At 32.2% G+C, this 20,811-nt stretch overlaps 1 long non-coding RNA gene across 1 annotated transcript in view; it reads right to left on the bottom strand.

Moving 5' to 3' along the window:
• Window positions 1-20,811, bottom strand: part of LOC138702212 (uncharacterized) — a 550,748-nt gene that overhangs the window by 225,417 nt on the left and 304,520 nt on the right. Inside the window, exon 2 of the long non-coding RNA XR_011332806.1 lies at window positions 4,307-4,379. This is a non-coding gene — a long non-coding RNA (uncharacterized lncRNA). The remainder of the gene's footprint in view (window positions 1-4,306; window positions 4,380-20,811) is intronic.

The following is a 20,811-nucleotide window of genomic DNA, read 5'->3' on the forward strand; positions in this document are numbered from 1 at the left end:
TTCATTCATTAATTGATAATCATTCTAATTTCTCACTTTATTAGGCCTATTACAAAAAGTAAAGAATAAAAAGAAAAATTAGTAAAGTTCTTAGTAGTAACAATGAAACAAATATGATATTTGCAAACCTAATCAGGTTACATATAGCTTAGTAGCAAATGACGACAGAAATATAAATACCTGTGTACACATTTCAAGATAAAATAAATAGCTAGGAAAATTAAGAATAAGAACTTATTTATTACGTATGTATCTCTAAATAAATTTTATAAACTCTAAAGAAAGCGATTGATTCCAGAACTTTTAAAATTGCGTTATCGGTTTTATAAAATATGTAATAATAATATTACGATGTATCATATTGTCGTAATCATGTAAAAGGTAATAATAATAATAATAATAATAATAATAATAATAATAATAATAATAATAATGATTTATTTAACCTGGCAGAGTTAAGGCCATACGGCCTTCTCTAACACTCAACCAGGAGTAAAGACTGCGTTACAAAAACACTACAAATTTACAAATTACACTACAATTTTACACACAAAACTGAATAAGATAATAATAATAATAATAATAATAATAATAATAATAATAATAAAAAATAAACAACAAATAAGAAGAAATCGGACATAATATATAACATACAGAAAGAAAGAAAAAAGCATAATAATATGTGAACAGCAGGTCAAAATAAATGAGGCATACAAAAAAAAGACAATTATTCATAATAATAATAATAATAATAATAATAATAATAATAATAGTAATAATGATGATGATGATAATAATAATAATAATAATAATAATAATAATAGTAATAAAATAGTGCAGTACAATGTATACAGTGAATACAATATTTCTAAGTACACACAATAAGGAAAATTAAGATTATATATAGCTCAACTTATCACATTAGAGATATAACATTATCGGAAAATATGAAAACAAAAATATAAAATAAGTTGAATATCATTAGAACATAAAAAAAATGTGAATACGTGGAAACATGCAATACAACACTTGTCATAATAGTAAGTTAGTTTGGCAACTCGTCATAAGATAATTTTCTAACTTGGATTTGAAAGAATTCAATGATCGGCAGCCCTTGACTTCAGGCGGCAGAGAGTTCCAGTGACGAGAGGTAGCAACAGTGAAGGATGAGGAATACAGAGACGATGCGTGAAGTGGAATTTCTAGCGTGTTATCGCGTTGTGATCGAGTATTAATATTATGATAGCGAGAGAGAGTATGAAATCGAGCGAATAAATAATAGGGGGATGAAGTGTGCATAATTCGATATAAGAGAGAAAGTGAGTGCAGATTTCTCCTCTCATGTAACCTAAGCCATGATAACTTCTTGAAAGAAGGTGAGATATGATCATAGTATCGAACATTACAAATGAAGCGGACGCACGCGTTATGAACACGCTGTAGTTTCTGAGCGGAATCAATCCTGAGATCACTGAACAAAACGTCGCAATAATCGAAGTGAGGTAGAATGAGTGTCTGTACCAGCGTCTGTTTTAATTTAGATGGATAATGATACAATCTTTTTAGTGAATGGAGAATAGAGAATGCCTTCTTACATGTATATTTAATATGCGTATCCCAATTGAGATTAGATTCGAAAATAATAGGAAGCAACGAGAGTATAGACTGCAAGAAGTACCTACCATTACAGAAATACTTGCATTAAGAAATATGAATTTGAATCATAAACATAAAGGATTATTATGTACCAGATACATAATCGTCTCATTATTTTATATTTTACTATTATTTGAACAACTATGAAATATTAGATAGAGTCTATTGCAAGGACTATAGTAATTTGTATTAGGTCGTCTCGTCTTGTGTATTTATGCTCCAACCATAACCTAAATACACGATCTCAGATCACCGGTACATTGAGTATAGAGCCTACTTCATCATAACACTTTCCGATACTCATCATTCACCGTATCAATTTATCGTCATTGGAACACTCTACCTCATACCTTCAGGTGTTGTCAGACATATATTAATTTTAAAACCTGGTTGTCAGCTAGACTGCTTAGACTGTGAGCTTTCCTAAAATATAATATTTTCTAATATATATAACTCTTATTTTTAATATAAACATATTTTTCTTTATTATTGTAACAATTACTTCGATTCACATTACTGTAATTGTTTGATTCTTGGAATTACATGTAACTAAACTTGTTTTAATTTTGTTGTTTTTATTATTATTACTATTATTATTATTACTATTATTATTATTATTATTATTATTAATTGTATATTGTTCCTGTACATGTGCCATTTTTATATTTGCTATTGATCTTATACTGGTTGAGTGGAAGAGAAGGCTTTATGGCCTTAACTCAGCCAGTAGAAATAAATTTACTATATATATATATATATATAAATTTCATGTGTTGTACACATTAATTTCATGTTCATAATTTTAATTAAATTGAATAGAATATTAAACTAATCTGAAGTCTCTTTTCTTGAAGTATAATTACTAATTAGGGCAAATAATTAAATTAAATTTCCAGAAATAACCAAAGGTTTTGGAACATGAGCCACGATATATCTACTCTCCTTTCACTATTTGACAAAGCTGTTGTTATAGCCAATACACATAATACACATGTTATATTGCATCTTTATTAGAACTTGCAAACTTCTTTAATTTAATATTTTTGTCAATTTCGATTATTTGGGAAAATAACTGAGATTGATGAAACTTTGTTTACAGATGACAAGGAACTAGAATGAACACAATCTTAAATGTATTTACTGTAAGAGAATAATATTTAAATACGACGTTATTTTGTTAGAAATGTAAAATTTAATGGATTTAATAGAATCTATATCATTAAATTTTAAACATTACTAGGAAAATAATAACATTCATAAAGTAAAGTAATAAAATAATGATAAAGAAAATTTTATAAAAATATTGAAGGCGTGGATAAGTGAGTTCATATTTATAAATTTAAGGTTAACATTTGTTTTAAATTAAGTGAAAATATGCACTTATATATATTTTAATTTAGGGAACCAAATTCTTACATTCACACAGAAAATTAATGAAAGAAATAAAATGTCTTTCTGTAAAAAATAAATACATAAATAAACAAATAAATAAACAAATAAATAAATAAATAAATAAATAAATAAATAAATAAATAAATAAATAAATAAAGCAAATGATAAGAAGAGACATTAGATGAGAAATTTAGGTAAAATATTTGCAATTTTCATACTGGGTGTCTGTTTATAAAGCAAAGTAGAATATAATACTTTGAGATTAATCGTTAAATATTCAGTCAATTTTTTTTTGTAAGAGTGACAGAACCTAATATAACAAATATTTTATTTCACTATGTCACTCAAATATATTAGTACTTCTATGATATTTGGTAAACTAACTTCCCCATGTTACAGAAAATACAAATTATAATGTTAATAAATTTTTAACATATATTCCTATTTCTCGCATGCATAAATCTATTGCATAAAAATGACGTAAGTGATGAAAGAGAGGGCAAGTACAATCCATATACAATTTATTTTCATCAATTAGAAATTTTCTCTAGGTCTAGAGATGCTACTTAAATTATTATATGCAAGACTTATTATCATTATTGTTTCTAAAAAAACAGAAAGTGACAGGCCTATAAAACAACTGAAGAGAACAAGTACTTCAAATATTAACTAGTTTTATATCAGCCATATTTAGCCTAAATCTTTTCGAATTTATAGAATAGATCTATGCCCATCAGAATATCACAAATATCCTACAGCCACTGTTATTATTATTATTATTATTATTATTATTATTACTACTACTACTACTACTACTACTACTACTACTACTACTACTTATTATTATTACTTATTATTTATTGTGTTGAAATTTAATTGGTCTCTGCCTGTTGTACAGCACATAAATAAATAAATAAATAAATACATAAATAAATAAATAAATAAATAAATAAATAAATAAATAAATAAGTAAATAACTTTTGCATATCTACAATCAAAACCATAATTAATTAAAAAAATGAAGTCCCTAGCAATAGGCATAGAAATGCGTGAAGTTATTCTAAGAAATGAAATGTATAAAATTTCTATGCAATACATTTTTATAGGCTTACTATCAAAAAGTATCATATATTCACAATAGGCCTACTTATAAAAATACGGTACATGTTGAACTTCGTAAATTACATTGCTATCATAATCAGTATGCAGTAATATCTCTTTCATTTATTGGAAGAAATTTGTTTTTGTTGGGACTTACCATAATATTTCCATTGACAAATCTTCTTTCCAATTTACTTCACAGTTTCAGAACTACTTCAACTTCAAGAAATCTGAAAAAGTTCATAGAAGAGATGAAGCATTAGAAACACTCATAAGTCTTATGATATTACACAGTATATATTTTATAAAATATAATAATTAGACATATGTATTACATATAATAATTATCCATATAATGTTATGTTCTTATGTAAACTGTAAATATAAACATTTTTTCGTATTCGTATAAATTAAAAATTGATTTTGGCATATCGTTTTGCTGCCTATCTCTCTGTGTATACCGATTTTTCCTCAAATATTTAGCGACTTTAGTTCGTATTAAATATCCACTATTTTCAGTGCAATTCGAACTGGCGGATCAAGGTCAAGCAATGGACTGCATTTTCCACGTGTACTTACCCCCAATCCTGGACCATTCTTCTCAACTAAAGTCAGCTGGGACAGTCGGGATTACTTACCAGTGCTTCAGTTTACAGTTCAGTTGAGTGACTCGTGCATGGTTTGTACGTAACTTGATCTGCCAGTTCGAAATGCATTGGGTATAGTCCAGACTTCGACAGATTATTCACATGAAACATAATTATCTTCATACAAATTTAATCGGTAACCAATTAACAACAAACAACCACTGACGACCTATTGAAAACTAACTTTGACAAGCTTTCCTGGCTTTCTTCTTATTATTAGGCTTATGATAAATAAATTGCTATAGCAATAGTCTATGTAAGTTATGCAGAGGCGTTTCAGTCGGAGAAGTAAGTTATTGCTTTTATAGCTATGACTTCAATCCACAATTTGTTTAGATGAAAATTTTAGAAATTAAGATAGCCTGTGTCTATTGAATTACTTTTCAAAATTAAAGTGTCCTTAGCGTTACGGAAATAGAAGAAATAATAAATATTACAATCTTTAAAAATGAATTTTATTTGTTGCATTGTTATGATTATTACTTCTTCAAAGAGAAATATTATGTCTTAAATAGAGGTCTATGTATGAATAGGCTTAAGGTAAAATTAACGTAACGTTAGCCGTACAAAAAATATAACAAAACAAAGAATTGTATTTTCTCTGAAAGCTTGACCTTCTAAGAGTAAGTTGGAAAATGCAGTTTTAAAAGTCGTTTTATGACGTGATTAATTTAATAGGCAGGGAATACAGTACAACCATTCGAATTCGCTTGTTCTTAAAGGATTAGCAGTCACTCGCTGTAAAGGTCGCTTTATTATGTGTTGGTAAAGGTCCATTACGGACCTATAGAAGTTCTACAACTTCTCCTTCATAGCACTGATGGTTATTTGAGTATAACATTATATTGTGCTTAGAAACTCATTCGAACTACTAGCTAATGATGCTCGACATTTACATTAATTTTAAATATAAATTATAAAAAATAAAATAATATTAGCACTCTTTCTGGGGATGTTAGAGTGATTTTTATATAAAACCATATGTACCTTTATTCTAGCAAATATAAATTATAAAAGATTATTATTATTATTATTATTATTATTATTATTGTTATTATTATTATTAATTTCTATAAAATATGAGATTATATATTTTACGTGAATTGTGTAAAATTAATTACGTACATCTACTTGAACTGTAGGCCCATATCATTCTAGGCCTACACACTGTAACGGTACACATAATTGCAGCAATAGACCAATTCATTCGTCTATTAAAACGGACATGAAGAAAAGTTATATTATTATAGAAATATATCTAAGCTAAATTTTATTTCGATTATAAACATTAAATACAAAACGTAGATATGTAGGCCTAAAGAGTTTAATTTATAATATTTTAGGCCCAGTAATTATAGGTATAGGCTGATTTTACAGCTTGTAATACAAACATGTTTTTTAAATTGAAGACAAATGATTTTAAATGGTAATAACAGAACTTAACGAAATACAAAGAATTAGAAAAGTTATGGGTTAAGTGATGTTAGTGTAAATCGTCTATGAAATATGAATTTGTACAATTCTTTAAAAAGTTATATAACATTTTAATCACTCACCATTTCCAAATAATAATAATAATAATAATAATAATAATAATAATAATAATAATAATAATAATAATAATAATAATAATAATAATAATAATAATAATAATTTTCTAATTAGTACTACATACTGATGTTTTAATTAATTTTTATTTTTTATTTTGCATCACAGAATCAATTATAATTTTCAAGAAAGTGAATGAAATTGCTAAGAAAATATTTAAGTCTTTAGGAAGAAATTCGTATGGTTTTAAGTAGGCTATATAGGCCTAGGCCTATAACTGTTTATAAAAAAAGAAAGTTAAATTATTTCGAAATTTACATGATTAACATAATTATTCCCGTCAAAATATTTGGTTAAAAAATTTGTTCTTTGAATCTATTTTGAAACAAAAGGAACCCTGAAGTTCAGGAAAAAATATTGAAATTCAGAACATCAACTTTAGGAAATAAATTTAATTAAGTCTACATATATTTCTTGAAATTCAAAAAGATGTAATTAATTTAATATTATGTTTTAATTTTGTCATTCATTCATTCATTCATTTATTATCTTCCATAGATCTTACATGAGCAATGAAGTTTCAAGATGTGGAACAAGTCAAAATTTTACAATATTACAATTACAATTTTAACAAATTTTTACAATATTTTACAATTTTTACAGTTTTACAATGTAGTAATTTTCTACAATGATGAGGTGAGGTCCGAGGATTCGCCAAAAGATTACCCGGCATTTGGCTTTACAGAGTTGAATAATATTTGTAATAATTTATCATAGATTAATAGGCCAATTACCTAAGTGTTGTGTATTAATGTGTGGGCCAAACCTTCAGTTCTTTGTTAGTAAGTAGTAGTACTACCTTTACGTATGTCTATAAATCTATAGCTACTAATTTTGAATTTGTAGTATTGTAGAAATAATTCTTACACTATTAGTCTTATTAAGACTTAGGCCTATAGCTAGATCTACATTTCCACCTACACAAACAAGGAAATTCATTCAACTATAGCCATACTACAAGACGTAGGCCTAGTTTGTGCTCGAGAAGTTGGCCATTCTCTAACATTTCTAAGTGTGATCCATGACACCTAAACATTAATTTGTTTGTATTAATTAATTTAATTATTTTAATCGCAGAAATTATCGTAATCAGGAAAAAGTGATTGGAGAAGTACTATATAGATCTATACGGCTATAAACAACAAAAATGTGGAGCATCCCTTAAACGTTTATGCATAATATGCATATGCCTACCTGTATGCAAACGACAGCAAACCTACAGTCAATAGAATGTGAATAAGTTAATAATCAAGTAGACCTTCTAAATACTTAAGCCTTTCCCAAAAACATAAAACGTATTTTATACGTATTAACTTAGCGTAGGTTCTAAATCTTCTCCAACACCATGATTACCAAATTCAAAGTGGCTACTGCATTATTATTATTATTATTATTATTATTATTATTATTATTATTATTATTGGTATTGTTATTATTATTATTACTCGTATTATCATTATTATTAATAGACATATTATTATTATTATTATTACTATTATTATTATATTTTTATTAACTTCTTCTGTTATCAATAATTATGAAGTAACATGTAATTATTTTAGCTGTTCCAGTCTTTATGCTAGACGTCTTGATCTTGATTACTTATTCTTTTCTAAGGCTGTAAAGGGTGACATTCTTTGTGAATCCATCATAAGTAATATCTACCTTCGTATTCTTTCTAAAGCATCAAGATTTCAAAAACTTTTTAATACCAGTAAGTCTAAATCTCTTTCACCAGTTGTCAGATGCATAAAACTTGCCAATTTGTATGGTATGAAATTGGATCCTTTTAATGTATAGTATGAATATCTTACTGTTGTTTTAATATTGGATTCTAATTCAACTCTAACAAATGTTTTGTTATTATTGTTTCAATTGAGTTATTCTTCACTTTCACGTCTATCCATGAACGTCTATTCATGTACATTTATTGAAGTTATTGTCATTATTTGTAATTATTATCGTTATTTTTAATTATTGTCAATATTTGTAACTTTTGTCATTATTTGTAATTTTTGTCATTTGTGCTGAACTATTACTATTGGCCTCTGGCTATTGTACAGCACACTAAAATAGTAGTAAATAAATAAATAAGTAAATAAATAAATAAATTATCAGCATAATTATAATTACTCTATTATCATTGTTACTATTATTAAATAGCCTACATATTATTATTACCGGTGCTATTATTATTATTGTTATTATTATTATCATTATCATTATTATTAGGCCTACATGTATCATCATGATTATTTTGTAATAAGCATACTGCAGAATCTATTCTGTTATTTCAACCTATATCATGATTTTAAAAATAAATTAGTGCTGTGAAATTTCGTTGCCGATGTTTAATAATTTGTTTATAGATTAAATAAGGACAAGTTCTTGACAATATGCTTATCCCGTTTGTACAGCTAAGGAATATAATGACGCTGTGTAACTAAACAAAGACTGAAAATAATACAGACATGAGATCTCTTTCATGTCTAAGAAATATGGAGAAAAAAGAATATGCGGAGGGGAAAAAAGTACGAGATATGAAAAAGCGTAGGGTGCAAATGTCAGGACTGGGCATATACATCTTGGTCCCATTTGTAATCTCCATCTTGATATTCGCTGGTCAGCAGTTCAAAATGAACCGAGTATTGAACGCGGGTGTCCTGAAGATGGCGAAGCTGGCATTAGCGCGGATGCGGGGCCTTAATGTTCAATAGCCTATGTGGAGACTATAGAGCTATTTCTCTTTGCATTGCACTGAAAATTCAGTGCACCAAAAACTACTTTACAGATAATTCATGCGGTGAAAGTTCCAGAGGCTCTTTTTCTCCTTCTCCCCTAAACATCCCCGGAGCCCCTTAACCAACCCATCACCCCATGTTCAAGGGAGGCCTTGGAAAATTGTACTTGGTCTCCCCGTCCCCTTCTCTTGCGATCCTCTTCGCTCCTACGGCCGTCGGTTAGTAGTACTGGACGCTATATTTTTTACCGTGTCTTTTAGATAGACCCTCTAATGCCTATGCACCATGAAAACACGTGGATTGAAAAGTTTTTGGGGTGTGGTTTGCCTATACGCTGTTGGGGGTGGGGGTGTAGCCGGAGTTTTGTACGCAGGCCCTCGCTCGGAAGCCATTACTGGGGACTCGTCGCCGTCGGCCCGGAGGAGGTTGCGCGCAGAGACCTGCCCTCGACAGATCAATGACTTATAACGCTTTTCCAAAAACACCGGAGTTTTCCGCCGTTAAAATCCCCTGTGGTGGAGGAGAGGGAAGAGAGAAAGAGTGCGAAGGGCGGGGCCTACGGATCCAACCGCCCAAAGCTCTTCCAAAAAGGGATATAAGCGCCTCCCCTTTCTAGAAGAATTAATTCATCCAGGAGACCCTCCCACACTCTCCCCCTCGGTTTCCGCGAGATGGAAGCCATGGTGATGGGAGAGAAAAAGCTCTGGACCACACCCAGCAGGCCCGATGACAGAGTATACATCATAAAACACATAGGGAAGGTTCCCTCTCTAGCGCTTTTGAATTACGACACCGCCTGCATCACAAACAGTCATAAAAAAAAGCTTGATTACTCATTAGGATAGAGGAGGCGTCAAACCCAGAGAGAGGACAGGCACTGGATAGGCGGGAGCTCACGGGGGACTTATCTTCCCACCCTCCACGTTGAGTCTCACTGCGTTTTAGGCCTAGGTAGAAAAAAAGGAAAACCTACACATACAGACATACTTCAATTGCTGTGCGTCCAAATGAAAATGCAGGCATATCATCAACATCGCAGTCGCCATCATCGGCGCTAGTCGAAATGAAGAAAATGTTCGATGTCGAGGAAAGACCTTGCTTGCTCTCTCTGTATGAATAAAAGTGTAATTATAACAATATTATAGCTTTTCATCAATCATTGGTCACTCTTACGGCCACTTGAGTGCATCGCTATCCTTGACTGCAATTCCCGCGCGCGGGGTAGTTTCGGGAGTGGGGGTTGAGCGCGGCTGAATACTCACTTGTTCGACATTTTTACTGCCAATATTTCAAGAGTTCTCTCTACATGTATTGTGCGCACGCATGTCCTCATGATCGGCGCACCGCATGGTCACATTCCCTTTATAGGATTGACCGCGGCAGAATTCAAAAAAACACCTCACGAGGACAACACATGGATGTTTACCAAACACTTGTGCGGAGAGGGGAACGCCTCCTAACTCTCCCTCCCCTACCACCAGTTCTTACAATAACTCATAACTTTCAACCGTCACTGAAAATTGTCACAGACAACCTTCCATTATACAAGGTGAACAACATTCTCGGATTAAATGTGGATATTCTATATCGATGTTATTTATAACGGACTGCTCGAATTCTGCTGACTGCGGGAAAGGCACCAGATACTCTCGTTCATGTGTAATGATCGGTTGAAAGCAAGTTGAAAACTTCTACCTTTGGATTTATAGCATTTCACCCTATAATTATCAAACCAACATTTTATTACTTCGCATTAGGTAGCAGATTCTATCTCCTTTCATCCGCGTAAGCCTAATATGTGACTATATTGTGTGTGGGATCGTCTGAACATTACTTTGAAAGTCGTGGTTTACTTTAGAGTAGTAAATTGTTTGTTCTTTTATTGAAATTTTGTATACTAACTTAAATTCTCTTAAGCCTAAAATGTACAAAATAAAAGAAATAGGCTAAGATGAGCCTATTAGAAGAAAGTCTTCCTCAGTAAATGTCACTATGGACGATTAGGCCTACGGAAAATATAACAGAGGAGCTCAAATTTACCCTTTTGAATAAGTTTCTGCATTATTTCAGCTATAATAAACAGGTTGTAACAAGAAAAGTGAAATAGGCTAATCTCAATAGGCGTAGGACAAAAACTGTTAGGACTAGAGCTAAACCATTAATATAAATGCATAATTCTTGAATTATTATTATTATTATTATTATTATTATTAGTATTATTATTATTATTATTATTATTATTAGTATTAGGCATATCATTAAGTATATATTATTTCATCTCAAGAAAGGCATCATTTAGGCCTACCTACATGCACATATTTAAGTAACCATTATAAATAATGCAGGTTATAGGTCTATTTCACATTAGGCCTCTATCCTTTCTTTGTATGTAGACTACATTGATCCCAGAACAGCTGCTGTATGAAATTCTGTCATGCTATGTATGCCAACTAGGAACACGATTAAAGCAGTTCGAAGTGAACATAATTCCCAGTTGAGCCATTAATAGTACGAGTAGTATGACTTTTGTTTTATACTCTGTAGCCTACGCGTCTCATTTCAACGCTCAGATTCTTAGGTTTTAAGATTTCCAAAATCTCTACTTAGCTTCTTATTCTCTCTGCCGAAGTTGCTACAATTGCTATTAAGAACAAATCATAACTATTACATAATTACATTGGCATTTAATTACCAAAATGGATAATGTTTCTGAGTAAACATCCAGAGAATCCTCGTTCAGTTATCGTAATGGAAGCAGGCCTACAATACGCTGCCATAAGGATTAGGTTGGTGCACATTATTGTCTTATAGGTCTATCTGTCCCGTATTAACTCGAACAGTGCCCTTGCATCGTCATGAGCACGGGACGACGGAATTTGATAGGCCTACTTCTCAATTACTAGTGCTGATTCAGAATCCTTGCAACAATTTGGATGAAATCCACTAGAAAAACCTATCTAACTTTCTAATTGGAGTTTTATATTTTTATCGTGATAAATAGCACTATTAATATTTTCTAAATATTTTCAATAACTTCGGAGGCAAGGAAACGAACTCATTGTGTTCTCATTTGGGTTTGTGCTGTAGGCCAAGAATATAGAACTAGGCCTACCGTCTTGTGTTTTAAATATTTACATTAACTTGATTAAATTCCTATCGTCTGTAGACAACTAGTGAGGGATAGGCCTAAAGATCAAGTAAGATGATCCACTTCGTGGACATACATAGGCCTACATATACATACATACATACATACATACATACATACATAACTTACATACATACATACATACATACATACATAGGCCTACATACATACATAGACCTACATGCATACATACATGAAGATAAAATTAACCGGCTCACGCTCAAGGGGTAAGTCAAGTCTTCAGTAAGCGTAGCAGTCTAGATATTTTGCAGAAAAGCCTAGGCCTATGTGTAGTTACTCACACATAGGGTATGCATTCAAATGTCCTATTAACGGTATCGATTACCTGTAAATAAGCTCATCAGAGCGAGTGGAGTCACGGAGTTGTCCGATATTCCACCTGCTTCATTATTTCAGAAAACTGAATAGCAATGAATAGCTTTGCAGACCTTATTAATTCATACAGTTTTTAGACAATTGAACCATTTTCCTCAGCACAGTAGGCCTATGCGAATACGTAGGCTGCGCAATTTATATATATGACTTTCTCATTCAACATTATCATCATAAAATTAAGTTATTTATTCCCCTCGTAATATTGCCCAAACATATATTACAGGTGTCCTTTATTTTGGTAATAAATATATCGTCTCATTCGCACAATATACACCCAAAACTCAAGCGATTTAACGCAGATTGATTCGAAAGTACAGCACTTAAATTTATCGTATATTATTAGTTAAAATATCGAATCAGATAATTATTTGTAGGTCTATCATCCTTAGCATCTTTTAAATTTTTCACTGCTTTTAGCGATTCCGTTGTCATTAACGTTTTGAGGTAAAACTAAACATTCAATCTGTATAGAGCTAGTCCACCGCTTAAGTTAGCACGAAACAGACAGCCAACTCATCCCAAAGAACATAACCTATATTAGTGTAATGATTTATATAATTTACAAGAGAAAAATCACTGTTTCTTCGTAGGGAATTGAAACCGGGACTATTAAATACGTTGAAGCGGTGCATATAGTAGTGGTAGTAGTAGTAGTAAAAGAATAATAATAATAATAATAATAATAATAATAATAATAATAACTTGTGTCTACTATTGTCTACTATATCGCTTTGATTAAAGAGATAATAGTTAATGAACTTTGGTTCTGTTTCCAGCTGAGACATGTGTAGGCCTATATTATTTTGTCTTATGTTCTTTCTTGTAGCATATTCACTGGATGGCGAGTTGTGTTACTAAATCTACTTTTCAATATAAGCTATACCATTTTTTAAGGAAATGAACAAGGAATGACAGAATAAGCCTCAACAATATTTAGAATTTTGATGATGACGACGATTATGATTATGATTACGACAGTATTAGTCATAGTCAACATGATCGTCGAGAACCGGGCTCTTTGAATCTTTCCGTTATTACACTTTTAAGGATTTTTATCATTTTCCTTCCACAAGTAGGCTTAGGACCTAATTAGGCCTAGACTAGCAGAACTATCTGAACATGTAATAAAATAATGCAATGCCAAAGCTGAAAGAACACAGTGCAAATAAATTCGGAAGGAAGTTGTTGTTGATGATGATGATGATGATGATTATGATGATGATGATGATGATGATGATGATGAATAAATAAAGTAATCATCTATGTATAGATTTAATGTCTTATTCTTATCATCTGTTGGTAGACGGAAGTAGGCCTAGTTGAGTTTAGCACGATTAGTAGGAGCCTAGGCCTACATATCACAGCATACGTTTTGTTCTAAGTACAAACATCTACTGTACGCCTTAGGCCTATATGGGATTCGGCTAGAATAAAACTTGGTATGCCTAACAATCATGTTTTACATAAGTTATATGTATCTCTAAGGAATTTTTTATTTTGAGAAGAAATGCCGAATATTTATGTACCATTGCATGATAATGAGTAGACCTACAAGTGAAGCCAACGAACTCAAGGGAATTTGAAGACCGTGTAACAAATCGATCGCTATGCATTCGCGGAGTCATATACATATTCCAGATATAACGTAAAAAAGGGAGTAACGAAAGCACGATATGATTTTTGCACAGTGCGGCTTAACAGAATCTTAACAAAATAAATACTGGAGGCGATATTGGTGGCATGGCGGGAACCGCGGCATCTGGCGCAGTGTTTTTAGGCCTACCACCACCATCATTAGCTGTGCTCGCCCCGCCAGCCAGTCTTCCTCACGGGAACACGTCGGCGCACTCGCAGAAATTATGTAAATCGTGCGCTCCGATAATAAAAGAATTATGTAGACTACCATAAAACTTATGAGTTCGTCACACTTTTGCCTGAACACAAAGGTCCCCAAATTAATGCAGACAAATATACATGTGATTGCTCTCAATGCGTCGAGCGTATTCTTACGCTAACTGTAGACCTATTGTTAATATGAATTCTTTGTTTACGTTATTAATACTAATAAAATTACTGCAAACAGCAGATTGTAGAGAAACACACAAAACCAAAATTATTATGAATCTTCACGTCAATGCAATGTTATCATACCCTTGTAATTATAAATAGCCTACTACGCCTATCTTGTAATGAAATTTTCCTGCTTACAGTCAATAGAGTTCGATTAATTTTTGCCGAACTGAGATGTTACCGTTTCCAGCTGACGGAAAGGCGCATTCGAGTTCGATTCCCGACAGGAAGCTGGGTACTTATTTTCCTGTCATCTGACAACGCCTGACTCTTGCTTGTTGATAATGACAGTGACTGCACCATGCTGACTACGTTAACTTGTGAATGAATAATGTTAGTTCTGTTCTCTGACAGGAGTCCAAACGGGAATCGTGAAAATCTAAATCCTTGAAGTAGGTGACAATTATAATGAAATATTAATTACCACATTCATACAAGAGTAAGATGAAACCGTACTGATTTAAATGACAACAATTTGAGGATATTGTCATAAAATTCTAATTTATTGTCATCAATACTTTGGCCATAATAGTTATTTCCCATTAACATTATTTTGTAAAGTAGGGCCTATTTTTAGTCTTTGTTAACATCGTTGTAATCATCATTATTATCTCTATCACAAGATGACGATAATGAAAGTTAAAACTACAAACTGAAGTGAAAGGAAACTATGTTGAAGAAGAAAGAGGCAGGTCTATAATAATGACAATCTTCATTATAACATGACATTAATGAAGAATAAAACTAATTACAAACTGGAGTTGAAGGAAAATACAATGGAAATAGAATAGACTAGGCCTATTAGGAATGACCGTCATCTTCACTACAAGATGACTACAACGAACAAAAGAGATACAAATTAGAAGCTAAGGAAAAGATGTTGAAGAAGAACAACTGTGAAAAAGTGCTCATAATCAGATGGCGATAATGAAGAAAACTAAAAACTGAAGTCATAGGAAAAGATATTGGAATAAGAAATACAGTAGGCCTAATTGCAACGAAATTACCTATTTGAAAAATGATTATAATGCAGAGGAAAATAATATAAATTCAAGATACAGGAAAGAGATGTAGAAATAATGGCGGCTATTATATTAATGAAAGAAAATAACATAATGGCGATGTTAAAGAAGAAAATGGTGATGAAGTAAAATAAGTTGGTAGCAAGATAAAGATTCGTATGATGATGCTGACAATGATAAATGAGAATATAGGCCTAATTATTATATAGAAGGAGAGGACGATGAAAGAAGATGATGAGGCTGTTGATGAAGGAAAACATAAAGACGATGATGACGATAACAAGAAGATTATAACGATGATAAAGAAGACGATGACAATGGTGAACAAGGTCACCATAATAATAAGTAAAACGAAAAAGTTTATGACAAAGAATTCTAATATAATACAGATGTAGCCTATAATACCTAATGGAATAGAGAATAAAATATTCATAGAAAGGAAGACGAAGGTGATGATAAATACATTACATAGCCTATTAGATATTGTCAAAAAAGATTATGGCCGTCATGAAATTAGCCTATAGAATATTGAAAAAGAGGGAGTTGATGATAACGAAGAAGATAATAAAGAAGATGGTGAGAAGATGTTGATGAAGACGATGATGGAAATGATGGAGAAGAAAACTTAATGATGATTGCGGAAACAAGGTATACGAAGGTAATGATATTGGTGATTATGATGTGATAACGGTAGTAGTAATGATGTTGAAGAAGAAAATAGTCCTACTAACTTAAGAAGATGAAAAGGAAGAAAGTGGGACCATCGGGAAAAATAAGTTAGAGGCCTATTTATAGGAATTTGAAATAAATAATTTCAAAGTGACAATGATTACGCCTATAATAATATTGATAATTGTGGTAGTAGGTAGTAGTAGTAGTAGTAGTAGTAGTAGTAGTAGTAGTAGTAGTAGTAGTAGTAGTTCTTTACTTAACGAAGCTTTGAAATACAAAATTTATTCATCGTTGAAATTTAGCGTGGATGAAGAGTGGCAGATAAATTTTTCCCGAGTCCTCTATCAGGGACAGGATTTATTTAGTGCCCTAAATCTAGGACACGGGACCCGCAGCTTCACTTGTCTCTCTCGAAGTCCACGCTAAGGTTTTGTCCAAATATTAACATAGTCTACATAGTGATCGGCTGGTTTTGAACTCGCGATGACGATTATGATTAAGGTGATTATGATGGACACGGATAAAATTAGCAGTGTTGGTCATTAATTAATATAACTTACTGCAAATCACAAAACGAAATCCATAATGTCAGAAAATCTTGAGAAATGCAGCCTGCAAATATTGCAAACAGCAGATAACAACGACGGCAGTAGAGTGAATACCAGCGACGCGCCGTGTTTGATTATTGTTTCCGATTACAGCGGCGGAAAGAAGGACGGGAGAGGCATTAATGAGGACGAGTGCGATACGAATGTGCTGATGTGACCCGTCATCACGATGGGCCGGATGTTCCTGCATACCGTCATCATCAATCTAGGCCTAAAAGTCACTTCGGGCGTCAGGAGCAAGATCGCAAAGAGAAATCCTCATTATACCGGCAAGGCATGTGGTGGCAGTTCATATACCCATACCCATTACTCTATTATTGTTGGGAAAAGGACAATGTACGCAGTGAGTGAGGTCGATTTTGAAGTTTTGAGGGAGCCACAGTTGAAAGTTTGAATTCTGTTTGGTTCCGGATTTTTTTTTTCCATTTATCGAGCATTCTTCGTTCTGACTCATCGGTATGAGAGTCCCACCATGTCCAGTAGACTATTTAATGTTAAAAGTAGGCTATCTGAAAACCTAAACACACGTTCTGACAATGGCAAAATGTTCATTGAATAGATCTATACAACAAGAAAGGAAATATTGGAGCAATTAGCAAAGAGAAATAGGAGGCAAAGAATGTAGGAAGGAATGAAAGTTAAGAAGTAGGAAAGCAAACAAAGAAAGAGTAAGAATGAAATAAAGAAAAGGGAAACAGAAAGAAGGAATTAGGTACTTACTCTACATTCGGGCTAATTTGGACCGTTTAAATGGATATTTACAATGAACTTTTCAAAACAACATAACATTGTATATAGGCCTACTGTGATTGCATTGATCAAGTAATGAGCATTCTTAGACTTAAGAATAATGGCCAGTTTCTCCAAGTAATGTTTAATTTGGCTTAACAAATGTTAAATTAACAGCTGGTTTGTTTTTAATGTTTTGTTAATATATTTTCCATTTTTTCAATATAATTTTGTTTAAAATAACCAACTAATAACTTTAACTGTCGTTAATACTATTCTAGTTACTCAACAGCAATTGGTATTGATTTTGCACATATAAGGCAATTTCTTATTGACTGAAATTATTATTTAAATTCTGTACTGTAGAGTAAGTCATGAAACGTGTATAAAATCATAACCTGTTACAGTAGGCCATGATTCATATAGTAGGCCTACAGAGAGTTGATAAATGAAAGTTGTATTGACTATTATTGAATAATAATTATAAGTAAGGTTATAGTTCTAATGCTAAATATGAATTCTGTGTGTAGTCAACTTACACAAAACCCCGAGGAGAATTCCGTATCATATAAAATTCTCCAATCACTCTTTCTGCTTCAGGTCCTTGTAGAAATTACATGTAATTTCGTCTTAAAGAAGCAATTGCTGCTGAAACATTTTATTATTTACTCACTGCATATTTTGAAGCATTATTGACATCGGCTATAGTTGAAAAGAGCAAGTAGCATAGAATCTAGACTTAATAGTAGCTGGTGAATTGGAGCGAGTGGCCTATTTCTGTTTGTAGGATATTCAAATCTGACAACAATTTCTAGCCACGTTGAGATCGCACATTTTCTAAATATTAAATGGATAATAGCTGAGCATTGAAATAAGCGTCAGTATGATAATCAGTTGACTTATAAAGATTATCTTTCCTATATTAATATTCCAAAATATATTTTAAATGATATATTATCAGTCTTATTCTAAACATTCCTTAAGAAAAAACATAACATATTATTTTCACAACTTTTGTTTGAACAGCTGTGGTGTCATTCGCCATGTTTAACTGTTTGTTAAATTAGTTAACTGCCTGAAATCCTATATTTAAAGTTAACAAACAGTTAACAATCTGTTAAGCCAAACTAGTGTTGAAGACATGAAAAAATTGCATTTAACAAACTGTTGAGGGTTTAACAGTCGTTAAGTGTTCTAACAATACTTGGAGAAACCGGCCATAAGACTTTCACTAGTCATACAGATTGATTGATATGGAAGTAACTTAGGCCTACTCAATTATTTATCAGAAAAAAACGGAAGGAAAAAAGGAAGAACAATGAAATAAATGAATCAATTACGAAGAAAATAAATATAAGACGAAAGTGAAGTAGAAGAGGAAGGAAGCGAGAATGGATGTACAAAGACAAAAATAAAACACACAGTACGAAAAAAAGGCAACATAATGGATTAAAGAATAATGTATAACTTAAAAATTAATCAATTAACAGGAAAAGAGATAGAGCAGTATGAAAGAAGGGGAGATAGAGAGCAAGAAAAGACAGAACCAGTAAGCCAGAAAGGAGAAAAGCATAAAGGAAGGATTGTGACCTGTACAATATTGGGCCTATTGTAAAATTACAGTTGATAAGTAAGAAAATTAATGAAAATAAGGAACTAGTAGCCATAGGCTACTCAAGTAATGAAAATCCGCAGGAACCAGGGAAGTAGAGACGCCATAGTTTCAGGATAGTCTAGGTTAAGGCAGTAGAAGGAGATGATACGGTGAGTACCAAGCTTCGAGAGTCTGATAGGCCTACATAGCTTTGTAGAAGGCTGACAATAAGTGGACACTGATACCATCCTACAACCTATGGTTATAGGAAACATCTCATAGGCTTATCTACTTGGGATTGGGATTGAACACCGACACTTTCAGTTCCCAGTTTGTACGCGTACCTCTGGAGGTAGAAATAACCGGCTCCAAATAGACTAAGTTAACTCTGCGCTGCATGATAATCACAATCAAGTACAGCAGTTGTTTAAAACCAGACATGGTATTTTTATTCTCCACATTACAGTAGTTGGATTTGCAATGAGACCCTTGCGACGTAGAGTTGGATTCTACTCAATTCAACGACAACACATCACGTTAAGTAGGTCTATATTTATTTTTAAACTGAACCTATCCTCGTAAACAGACGACCACGACCGTAGTAAGTAAATAGGCCTATATGGCCTAAAATTGATACATAAATAGGCCTAAATAAAGTATGACACATAGTCTATATCAGAATGGACAATTGAAGTACTGTAGTCCTAAATAAAGAAAAGAAAATATGTTTATTTAATTTTTAACATTTGTGATACCCATAGTACTGTTTATTCCAAAATATTATTTTAGACTTCCAGTCTAACTCTAGATTAACACATGGTGATACTCACACGGCGCTAGACATCAACGATAACGGAAAAAACATAGCCTACATTTCATCCTTGGGATTCAAACCCAGGACCATATTCCTAACGACACATTGAAAGTGCGCGCCTTAATTGTTTTGTAGGGCTACATAATTATTTTATGTTATTTTGTTTTATTTTAATGCATTCTTATATTTAATCATTTAAGCTATGTAATAAATCATACGTTTTGCATGTAACAAGTAGTCAAAGGTCTAAATGTATCCTTAGTCTCCGAAAAACAACGACGAAGAGTGTATTAATTGCTCCTATAACACAGATCCGATTCTGCTGTTTCGGTTACAGATATTAATCTGGCATTGTTTATCAGACCGCTACGCTATATACACTCATCCCCACCCCTCAACCTATATAACACGTGTGATTTGAGGCCTCCATTCATGTGTTACTACTGTATCGGTTGGCTGTGTAGTGATGATGTAGCAGCATGAATGAAGGTACAATCCATAAAAAACAATACACATTTCTAGTAATAAAGCTAATTGAGGTGAACTGACATAAAGGAAATACAATTAAATAAAGTTATTTCAGGTGATTTTACGTCATCATATAAATACGTAC

This window comes from Periplaneta americana, chromosome 6 (assembly GCF_040183065.1).
Source record: "Periplaneta americana isolate PAMFEO1 chromosome 6, P.americana_PAMFEO1_priV1, whole genome shotgun sequence".
Lineage (NCBI taxonomy): Eukaryota > Metazoa > Arthropoda > Insecta > Blattodea > Blattidae > Periplaneta > Periplaneta americana.